We start from the raw sequence: 11,312 nt of genomic DNA, 5'->3' as shown, positions 1-11,312 counted from the left end.
ATAAGGACAAAAGAGTTTTGAATATAAACGCTAGCCAGATAGATAAAACGCCATGTGCATCTACAAATTTGTATGGAGACTTGGATAGGCAATGCATCGTCTTTACCTCTAATAAAAAGCATGTAGAGATCAGTACATGTTCACTTAGTAAAATTATAGGCCCTCTAAGCATGTCTTCTCTGTAATAATTACACTAAAAGCTGTAAATCTGCAAGGGCTCTCTTGCTGGCAGGAAGACTTTTATGAGAAGCCATTGATCAGGACTGAATTATTCAACATCCTCACTCAAAGATTTTTCATCATTCCCATGGCATAAATCATGTAGTTCAATCCATCTCCTTTTATTACTCGATGGCCGTTAGGTAGTATACATCATCTTCATCCCCTATCTAACCAGCCTGAAAGTTTACTACTGGAACACCACGATACAACCATAGAGCCTCGTAATCTTAGCATGGAGCCGACGACTGCGACATGTAAGTTGCGACGGCATCTCCGACCACTACACGCTGACAGCCTGCTCATACTTGACCTTGCTTCTCGATCACACATGTAAGGAGCAGCCATTTGCAAATTCAGCATGATGTGGTGAAGCAATTTGAAGAAGGAAGTAGTGTGCGTACGCATCTGAAGATGGTGGTGGCGTCGGGGCTGATCTCAAGGTGGGCAATGATGGAGCGGCGGAAGATGTGGCTTGGGCTGGGCCTTGGCTTGATGCCGGGACGGCTGGGGCGGCGGCCCATGCGATTGCTGCAAGCGAGCGGGACGAGCGTCGTCCTCGTGCAGACGCGGGCAGGGACAGACAGCGCCGACGCTGTTGGTCGAGCGGGGCGGTGCTCCAGTGACGAGGATGGCGGGGCCCGGTCGGATCCGGTCAGATCTGGACGGGACGGATCCATTTCCGGCGGATTTGGCGTGCAGGCGGCCGGATCCGGCGAGATTAAGGGCTGGTGGCGCCATGGCCCTTCTGGAGGTCCCTGTTCAGCGAGAAAGAGAGAAAGAGGTGAGAGGAGATCGAGAGGAAGGAGGAGAGGGGCGAGGCGGCGGAGCGGCCGGAGCTCCGGCGGTGAGGCGCGGCGGAGGTGTGGGGTCGCCGGCGAGGTGGCTTGCGGGGGCGAGGGGAGCTCGGGCAGGATGGAGCCGCGGGAGGCAGAGCGGTCTGGTTCGCTCGAGCCACCGCGCCGCCCCCAGCCGCTCGAGCCACTGCGTTGACCCGATCCAGAAGCTGGGCTTGAGCGGCGGCGCGACGGCGGGTCGAGTTCCGGCGGATTCCGGCGGGGCGACGACGGGGCGGAGTTCGGCGGCGCGCGGCGGCGTTGCAGGGCGTGGTGGCGCTGGAGGTGGATGAGATTGGGGTTCATGGGTCGTTCGTGTGGCTAGGTTTTTTTTTCTTTCCAGGGGGACCGCGGGTTGAATTCTCAAAACGGCAGGGTTCTTTTTGTAATAACGAAACGTTTTCTGAGATAGCAACTTAAAAAGGGACTGCGGGTTGAATTCTTGAAAATAGAGGGGCTTTTTTGCAAAAGTGACGACAACGTACGACCAGAAGCACTCCGTGCTTTATTAGTAGGGAAAGATATATATATATATATATATATATATATATATATATATATATATATATATATATATATATATAAAGTGCCCTTGAAGTTGTAAATAATTACCCACCATGCCATTGGTAAGTGGAAAAAACGGTTCAGTTTGCCCTTTTCTAAAATCCGCGACCTACTCAAGTTATTAAAGTTAAGCCCCTGTAATCGGCAACTTGCATGTGTGTGGCGCAGTGGTGTGAGGCTCGCCTGCTAACCTGGGAGACCCAGGTTTGAGTCCCCTTGCTCCCTTTTCCTCCTTTTATTTTTCTCTCCTATTAATGTTGGTAGGCGTGTTACTCTATTTTTTGGACATATTCATATATTTCAAAAAAAATTCATAACTTTCAAACCCTAACTCCAAATCTAACATGTTATGTATAGAAATCCCTTAAAAAGATGTGTAGATTTCAAATATGGTATTATATTAATCACTTTCAATGTCAAAAAAACTCATAACTTTCAAACCCTAACTCCAAATCTAACATGTTATATATAGAAATCCCTTAAAAAGATGTGTAGATTTCAAATATGGTACTATATTAATCACTTTCAAATCCTAACGCCAAACCTAACATGTTATATATGGAAATCCCTTTAAAAAGATGTGTAGATTTCAAATATGCTATTATATTAATCATCATTTCTAAAATTCCATTTATGATGCAACCTTTATTAATATCTTCTTTATATGGGGTATTTTGAAAATCCCGGCTTAACGTTGATATTTCTGTAGTCTAATAAATTGGAAACATGTTGAATACATTTCACAAATAATACAACCTTATGAACTTACACCACTTATCATGTTGTTTCTCGTGGGGCATTGTGAAAGACTTGAAGGGATTCGCCGATGCTCTCAGGTGTGCGTATGAGGGATGATTTTTTTCCGTTGCAACGCACTGGGAATAATGCCTTTCCATGGAATCTGAAGCATGCATGGTTAAAAAAGAAATTCCAAATCATACACCTGATTTCATGAAAATTATTGTGACCTCTTCAAATAGAAAATTCGTTTTAGTGTGGTATGTGCAAATCTGTTTATTATGTTTCCTTCTATATGAAAGAAAACTGAGTTGTACTTTAGACTTTATAGGTCTCCGTGCATGTAAGTTTAGAATAAATTTGGTAACGAAAATCAGTAATGGGCATCTGGTAACTTACCAATTAAACCTTAATTTCTTATATATGTACATACATGTACGATCCTCATGTTTTAGGCTCTCAATGATAAATCAAATGATGAAGGTAATGACTCATTATACTACAAATTAACTAGGAAGGTAATTTAGATATTTAAATTAATCAATTCTTTCAGGATTGAAGTGTAGCATCTCATACATGCATTTTAAGATCATTGGTAAAATATACATTACATGGCTGATGCAACAGAATGTTATCTTGGGTCATTGGCCTAGGGAGGTGTGTTTTGATTCTCCCGGTGCAACGCACGGGCATATTTGCTAGTGTATATATATATATATATATATATATATATATACATATATAGGCAATGAACTCCAAGTCGAAGATTGTGAAGATAAATCACGAAGATAAACCAATGTTGAAGACAAATCAATTATGAAGATAATTCAATGCGACGCCATTTAAAAAATATTCAGGAAAGATTGTTACCCACCGTATAGGAAGTATTAGACCCAGACACGGCGCACAGTCATCGTGGCGCTCCGAAGTCAAATTCCACATTAATGTATTCACACTTAGAGTGTATGACTTCATGAGTTGAAGACATATGTTACTTTGTGTGTTGCGCACCAAAGTCATCAATATGCGCAAGCGTTAGGATGTGTGTCCATTCACTGGACATTCAAGGATTCTAAGATATTTAGCTCATACCGCAGCTTGCAAAACCTTTTCTCATCCAAGGGCTTCATGAAGATATCAACCAATTGCTCTTCAGTGTTGATGTGAATGATATCAATGTCTTCCTTCAACACATGGTCTCTGGGAATGATGTCGGGTCTGAATGTGCTTTGTCTTCGAGTGCTGAACTGGATTGTGAGATATGTTGATAGTTCTTTCATTGTCGCAGTAGATGGGCACCTTCTTCTTGTTGATGACATAGTCCTTGAGAGTTTGTTTCATCTAGATAAGTTGAGCGAAACAAGATCCAACAGCTATCTATTCAGCTTCAGTTGTTGGTAGTGACACACAGTTCTACTTCTTTGAAGACCAACAAACAAGAGATCGTCCAAGAAAGTCACATGTGCCTGATGTAGACTTACGATCAACCTTGTTACTAGCATAATCAACATCTGAGAATCCAACTAGATCAAACTCTGAGCCCTTTTGTCACATCCCCGGTCCTAGTCTAACCTAGGCTAGCTTCCGTGTGAGCATCATGTCTAAATTCAAATGAAATTTGAATTGAGGAATTTTCAAAGCCTGAGAAACCTTTTAATAATAATAAACATTTAAATCTCATCAAATGAGTCCAAGGAAATGTTCATGTTATTCTGTGAAAATATTGGTAAGAGGTAAAATTCAAACCAATATTTTTGGAATCACATGAATATTTATTTTGGGGCCTTTGAATTAAATCAATGACATATTTGAGTTGGATTTATTTCTATTATATAAGAAATAAAGTTCAATTATTTTTGTAAGTTGCATGTGACCTTGGACAAGTTCCTGAGCTCACCTAACAATTTACAAAAAGTTTTAAAAAATGATTTGATGTTTTAAATCAAATCAAAACAAAATAAAGAGAAATAGAAAAGAAAAATAAAAGAGAGAGAGAGTCTTACCTGGGGCTTACTTGTGCGGCCCGAAACTGCAGCTAGTCGGCCCAGCTGGCGGCCCAGCCCACCAACGCAGCCCCCTCTGTCGTCTTCCTGCCCGCGCTAATAGGCATGGAGCATGGTTGCCGCGCGCGCCAGAGCCTGCTTCCACCGCGACGCCCCGACTCTTTTGAGAGAGCCACGGAGATGCCCCGAGCCCCCTCTCTCTTCCCCGTCGCTCGCTGCTCTCTCTTCCCTCCCCTGGTTGTCTCCCTCGCATCACCCGAGCGCCACCATCGCATCGCTCGCTACCGCCATGGCCACTAAGCTCTCCTGACCTCCCCATTGAGTTCCTGGGCTCCGCTGAGACGTCGCACATCATCCAGAGTAAGAAAAATGAGGTCGGGAGCCCTCAGTCTTCCCATCCTCATCGTCTTCCTCCTCGGGCTCCGACCACCGCCGCAGTCGTTTTGCCGCACACAGGACGTCCCCGAGCCTGCTGAGCTTCTCTTCGGCCTTGCCGTGAGCTCTTGGTCCGAACCCCTCTCTTCCCGTGTTTATTTCGTCCCCTAACTAGCTACCCCGCCGGACCCGAGAGCTCACCGTCGCCTGACCTCACTCCATCGTGGCCAAAGGCCATTTTTGTCGCGTTCGAGCACTGCTACATGCTTAGCATGTTTCCAAAAACCCAACACCACCATCAGTTAGTCCTCCTGTGCACCGCAGCATCGTTGTCGAGCCTGCCCGAGCTCTGGCCGCCGCCGCGAGCTCGTTTCCGACGAGCTCCGGCCGCCTCAGCTGCTACCGCTTGCTGCTTTAGATGTGGGTGAGCTCCAGCTCCCCACAGAGCCTCTCCGTCATCATTTTAGTCGCCGGAGGAGCTAACCCGAGCCCTCCTCCGCATCTGCCGTCGCCGGCAACGAGCCACCGGCGTATTAGGCCGGGTTGACCAGAGGTTTGACCTTCCCTGGGTCTATGACATGTGGGGCCAGGCCCCGACTAATTTCTAGATTAGGATTTAATTAGTGTTAGGTTTAATTAGTGTTAACTAACTTAGTTAATTAAATGAGCCACTGACATGTGGGCTCAGCCCTGTTGACTTTTAATTAGGGTTAGTTTAGCACTAATTAACTCAGTTAACTAACTGAGTCACTGACCAGTGGGCCCCACTGGTCAGGTTTGACCTGGACCGGGTCTGTTGACCTGCTGAGATCAGCATGACATAATGCTGACGCAGTAAACATATTCCGGGATTTTAAAATAAATCAGAAATGATTTATAAATTTCAGAAGATGTCCAAAACTTCTAAAATTCATAGTAATTCAACCATACCTCAGAATGAAAAGTTATATATGAAAAATGATCAGAAAAATCCAACATATCCATCTGTACCATTTTCATGCATGTTAGGAAAACTTATAGCTGCTGTTTAGGACAAATCATATAATGGCATTTGAATATCCACATATGGAGTTTGAATTTGAATCTTGGATTCAAACCAACTTCATTTAACCTGTTGCTAGTTGTATTAGCTCAAATCACAGCATATTGCCATGCCATGATCATGCATCATATTGTGCATTGCATTGATTGTGTTTTTCCTTGTTTGCCGGTATTTGTCCCCCCCCCCCTCAGTAGACGTGTTCCGGCGATGAGTTCAATGACATCGATGAAGAACTATACTATCTTCAGAAGTGCCAGGCAAGCAAAACCCCCTTGTTCATTCCGATACAACCCCACTCTCTCGCTCCTGCTCTCTTTTACTACATTAGGACAACAACGATTAATCTGTTACTTGCTGCGGTAATTGAACCCCTTTTCCTCTGCATGACCTATCATTGCCACAGTAAATAGATGAAACCCACTAGTATGAGTAGGAGTTGTTTGAGCCCAGATGTGCCTACTCATTCATGCTTGTTGTCATGCCTGCTACTGCTTAGATTGTGTCAGGTCTTATTCATCGGGGATGAATTGTAACGTTGTGAACATGTCCTACTGTTGAGAGCTAAGTGTGTGAACACGATTTGGTAAAGGTAGAGGTGAGAGGCCATGTAGGAGTACATGGTGGGTTATCTCATTGAAGTCGTCCACAGGAACTGAGTTCTGTGTTTGTGATCCTTGAACAACTACTACCACACGTTGGCCCTGAAATATGACCCCACTTGACTTATTAACCCCCCTATCCTCTGTCCAGGAGTTGCAAGTAATTTCTCATGTTTATAGTTTACTGGAGGCCGTGCACAACGCTGACCCGAGGGGTGGGCTGTGATCCGGTAGGCACGAGGCACGGTGTACTAGGCGCCCGTTTGGTGACTCGGGAACCCTGCACACATCATTCGGTGTCGTATGTGGAAACCTCGGTCGGACTCCTTGCGGATAGAACCTGAATAGGCGATAAACCTGAACTAGGGATTTGTGTGGTTAGTCAGGTCGTGGTCTACACCCACGTTGGCTTTCGCTTGAATTCTGCCGAGCATATGTCGTGTGCAGACGCTAAGTGGTGGAAACATGTGTGAAGAAGTAAACCCCTGCAGGGTTATAAATGATCTATTCGAATAGCCGCGTCTGTGGTAAAGGACCTCTGGGTTGCCTATACGGTTTATAGACAAATGAAAGTGGATCCTCTAAAATGCACAAGATAAGCATGAGTGATATGGATGGCGTTCTCGTAGGGAGACGGGAGCGGATCCATAGTGGTGTATTGATATGGTGAATATGTGGACTCTTGTGCGCCACCTCAAAAGAGTTGCTTACAGTCGTAGTTCAAGATAGCCACCGAGTCAAAGCTGGCTTACTGCAATTAAACTCCACCACCCCCCTTTGTTGATAATGATGCATATGTAGCTAGTTCTGATGTAAGTCTTGCTGGGTATATTTTTACTCACGTTTGCTTAATTTATGTTTATGCAGAGAGACTTCAGTCTCGCTATTAGTTCCACGTGGACTTCGATGTTTAGCTTGTTACATCAGCTACGATCTTGTGCCCTCGGCAGGATCTTGTAGATAGTCAGGCTTCTCAGCCCTTTTCATTAGTAGTTGTCTTACTCAAACATGTTATGCTTACGTTATTTGTATGCTCTGAATGTTGGGTCATGAGACAAATGTTTGTAATACTTGTCTCCTTGGAGCCTATTGAATAAATACTTTGAGTTGTAGAGTCATGTTGTGATGCCATGTTGTACTTGCACATATTGAGCATATTGTGTGTATGATTATTGAAATGCTTGGTATGTGTGGGATCTGACAACCTAGTTGTTTATTCTTGGTAGCCTCTCTTACCGGGAAATCTCTCCTAGTGCTTCCACCGAGCCATGGTAGCTGGCTGGCATGTGTCCTTCTTCGTTCTTGTGTCTGTCCCTTCGGGGAAATGTCACATGTTGTTCCTTTTAAGTCCCTATAGCTTGCTATGACTTGGGTTCGTACGTTGTTGATCGACACGTTCATCGCTGGGTCATGTATGCCTGTCCCTGTAAGTTAGCGTTAACTTGGGTTTACGACTAGTCATGTCGGCCCGGGTTCTTTGCCATATGGATGCTAGCGGCACTATCATATACGTGAGCCAAAAGGCGCAAACGGTCCCTGGCTAGGTAAGGTGGCACCCATGGGAATACCGTGCGTGAGGCCGCAAAGTGATATGATGTGTTACATGCTAGATCGGTGTGACTCAGGATCGGGGTCCTGACAGCTTTGGTATCAGAGGCTGACTGCCTTTAGGATTACCAAGCCAAACTGGCCGAAGTCGAGTCTAGAAATTCTTTAGTTATATAAGGGAATTGATTGTGGATTGGAATGTAAGGCTCTTTTTACTCCTTATACCTTATGCCCTTCTGATCCGAGTCATCCTATCTTTCCTATGGGGTTAAGGAACTAGGCTTCTTCTTATTCCTATCAGGATCACATGTTACTAATCCATAGACTTATAAGATTGATGGATTCAAGCCTCGGTTCAGTTCCTACTACTTCTGTGTGTTGATAATTGGTCTCATAACCCTAATATTGTGATTCTGAGTGGTTATGCCACCATCTTGTAGGATGTCTGAAACTTTTCGAGCATTTACAGCCGCTATGTTGTCCGAGTCATCCCAGGTTTCTAAAATAGTCTGATGCATTTGCAAATCCCTTCTTACCCTTCTGAAGTTCCTTTGTGCCAGATCAACCACACTAACTAGTGTGTTGAGGTACTTCATTGCCTCGGTATGTATGTTGAGCTATTGTTATGACCCTAGGTGTCTTAGGGAGTCGCCTAGTAATCTAGCCATGATTAGTGTTCCCAGTGTGATGATCTTGTCCACCATTCTCGAAAGCATCCCATGATGCCACTTACTAGTAGGTATTCTATTCCTGGGTTCTTGAACCCAAGATTCACCCTACTTATTTCGTGTTGATAGTTTTTGCTCGTTCCTTAGGTTATTAGTAATCTTTGTGATAGTCCTCGAGGTCTGTGGTATCTCCTTCTTATAAATACCATGAACCACTTATGGCAGAAGTTCTTTGAACCAAAAGGTCACAACCAGAGTGCTCTTGACGAGTTCTCGATTCTATGCTGTTACTTTGCCAGTTCTACCTTACTGCATGGGTTATCCGGAAGAAATATGTTGAACTGCATGCTAGTCTATGCATCCACAACTCAGGAAGTTATATGTTCCTTGAGTTGTCCCTCATTAGTTGTCTTCTGACCTTCGTCTATCAATTGATAGTCAAGAGTATGCATGCATTCGTTCATCGATGCCTTTTACTCTTGTGGTCCATCAAGCCATTCTATTCCGGAATGACTTGGAGAAACAAACCCCAGTACCTTATCCATTTCCAGGATTGGGTCAAAGTAGTTGTTCTTCGCGGATCAAAATGCCAATCCAGCTTTTGTTCTGTACTGCCTTGGAGTATTACCATCTTTATATCAAGAATATCATGGGAATTGCACACCATCCTATGAACTCTTGATAAAGTGATACTTCTCGCCCTCATTATTCATTTCTCGGTTCCCGTGTTGTTACACCCGGAATGCTGATAGGTGAACTATGATGTGTGAAATCAATACTCCTAGCAACCTTGTTGCTTGGTAGTTAAAGGACAATAATTTCATTCTTAGCGTGTTGGTTCTTGAATCATCATTCTAAGATAGATTGTGCTACCTAGTCCTTATTTCTGGTGCACTCTCCGATTAATGAGTTAGGATTATGTCAACCCCTCGCTCTTTTGGTCATATCATCTTGCCCTAAAAAGCAAGATTGTTCTCAATCTTAGTAACATACCAATGGTTCGTGATTTTCCGAATATCTTCTCAGAAGCATCACCAGGTTGTCACCTGACCGCTATGTTGAGCTCGTGATCAAGTTCGTTTTCGAAACCACCCTTTCTCCAAGAATATGTGTTGGATACCCTGAGCTAGTTGGTTAAGCTAAACAACAACTTGGAGAGTTGGAAGATAAAAGCTTGTCTGACTTAGTTCATTCTAAGGGGTATTTTTTTGTGTATGTGTGTTGAAGAAAGATGGTATCTTCATTGATTGGTCCTTGCGATCAATTGTTGGAACTATTGTCTTGCTCAAATCTTTGATTTGTGTATGGGCTATCATCAAATCAAATCAGAACCAACGATGTTCATAATGTTGTCTTACTCGTGGTTGTCCCTCAAGCATACCCCATTATATCTTTTGGGTCTGACCAATACTATCGCCTTGTTCACATAGTTGTGGAATTCCATCCTCATGGGAATCTTATGACTTGTTGTTGAGCTCATCAGTGGCATTTCTATCCTCTCCATGATTTTGTTGGATATTAAGCTAGTGTTGGAAACTTTTGTAAGCATTTTCGTCATGTCCCGTTCATGAAGCATATGTCTGGATGAAAGAAGTGACTTCCTCTAATACACCTGCTTTTGGTGTAAGTTGCCGTCATGAATCCAGGAAGGTTTATTTTGCTTCCTCTGGAATCATCCCAAGTCAGCCATGCTCGTGCAAAGTATTCTGTGGTCTGTTAGACTGATCATCTTTGTTCCATATGAATTCCGTAGCACACCAAGCCATTGATTGACTTGTTCAAGGAAAAGAAGTTCCTTCATAAGAGCTAATCCGGACTTATCTTAGGACTTCGATATCCTCGTTAATGGTTCCCAACCAGAAATCGGTAGTGTTTTATTATAAGACTACTATGTGGTCGTGCTTGTCTGGGCAGTGTGTTCACATGTGTGTAGCAGAACCAGCTCATGTTTTGGAGCTTGTTATCGTAGTTTATTCCGAGAATCTTGCAACGTCATCTCGTCGATTTGTGTTGCAAACTTTCATTTTTCTTTCTAGACTTGAGGAGTTTGGATTATCCCGACACTAACCAGATCTGAATCTCGGACAGATGTGATGGTGGAAATGTTTCCCAAGAACTATAATATTGGTCTCTCTGTAACGGGTAAAGTGGATGTCGTGGCCAACACACCCAACATGAAGACCTATTATTGTATTATCTTGTTTGAGGAAGTTGGCCACCTCCACTACAAAAAAAAGACACATCCGTGACATTTTGGGCCGAACGAAATTTTTTTCTGTCATACATATGACACTTGTATGACAATAATTGTGACAAAACCCGGTATCATCATAGATGTGGTGGGATCCTACTTCTATGACAAAAAATCATGACAGAAAATGGGATTTTCGTCCTGGGTGGGCCAGAGACGTAGCTGCATGACATTCTTTGGGCCGTCCATGACGGAAAAAACCGTGGTAGAAGCGAGGGGGAGGAAAATTTCAGGGAGTTGCCGGTTACGGTGGGAGAGCGATGCGCGTTTCTCTTGTACGTACGCGCATGTGTGCGAGGCGTTGGCTCTAACTGAAGCCGAGCGAGGCGTTGGGCTATAACCGAACCCGAGCGATTGCACTGCAGGCTGCACGTTGCTGAACCCGAGCGATCGATCGATGGCTGTTAACTGAACCCGATGGAGCGATTCCTTCGCTATTGCTGCAAACTGAAGCCGATCGATTGGATGA

The sequence above is a fragment of the Triticum dicoccoides genome, chromosome 3B (genome assembly GCF_002162155.2).
Source record: "Triticum dicoccoides isolate Atlit2015 ecotype Zavitan chromosome 3B, WEW_v2.0, whole genome shotgun sequence".
Taxonomy (NCBI): Eukaryota; Viridiplantae; Streptophyta; class Magnoliopsida; order Poales; family Poaceae; genus Triticum; species Triticum dicoccoides.
This window is presented reverse-complemented; position numbering follows the sequence as displayed.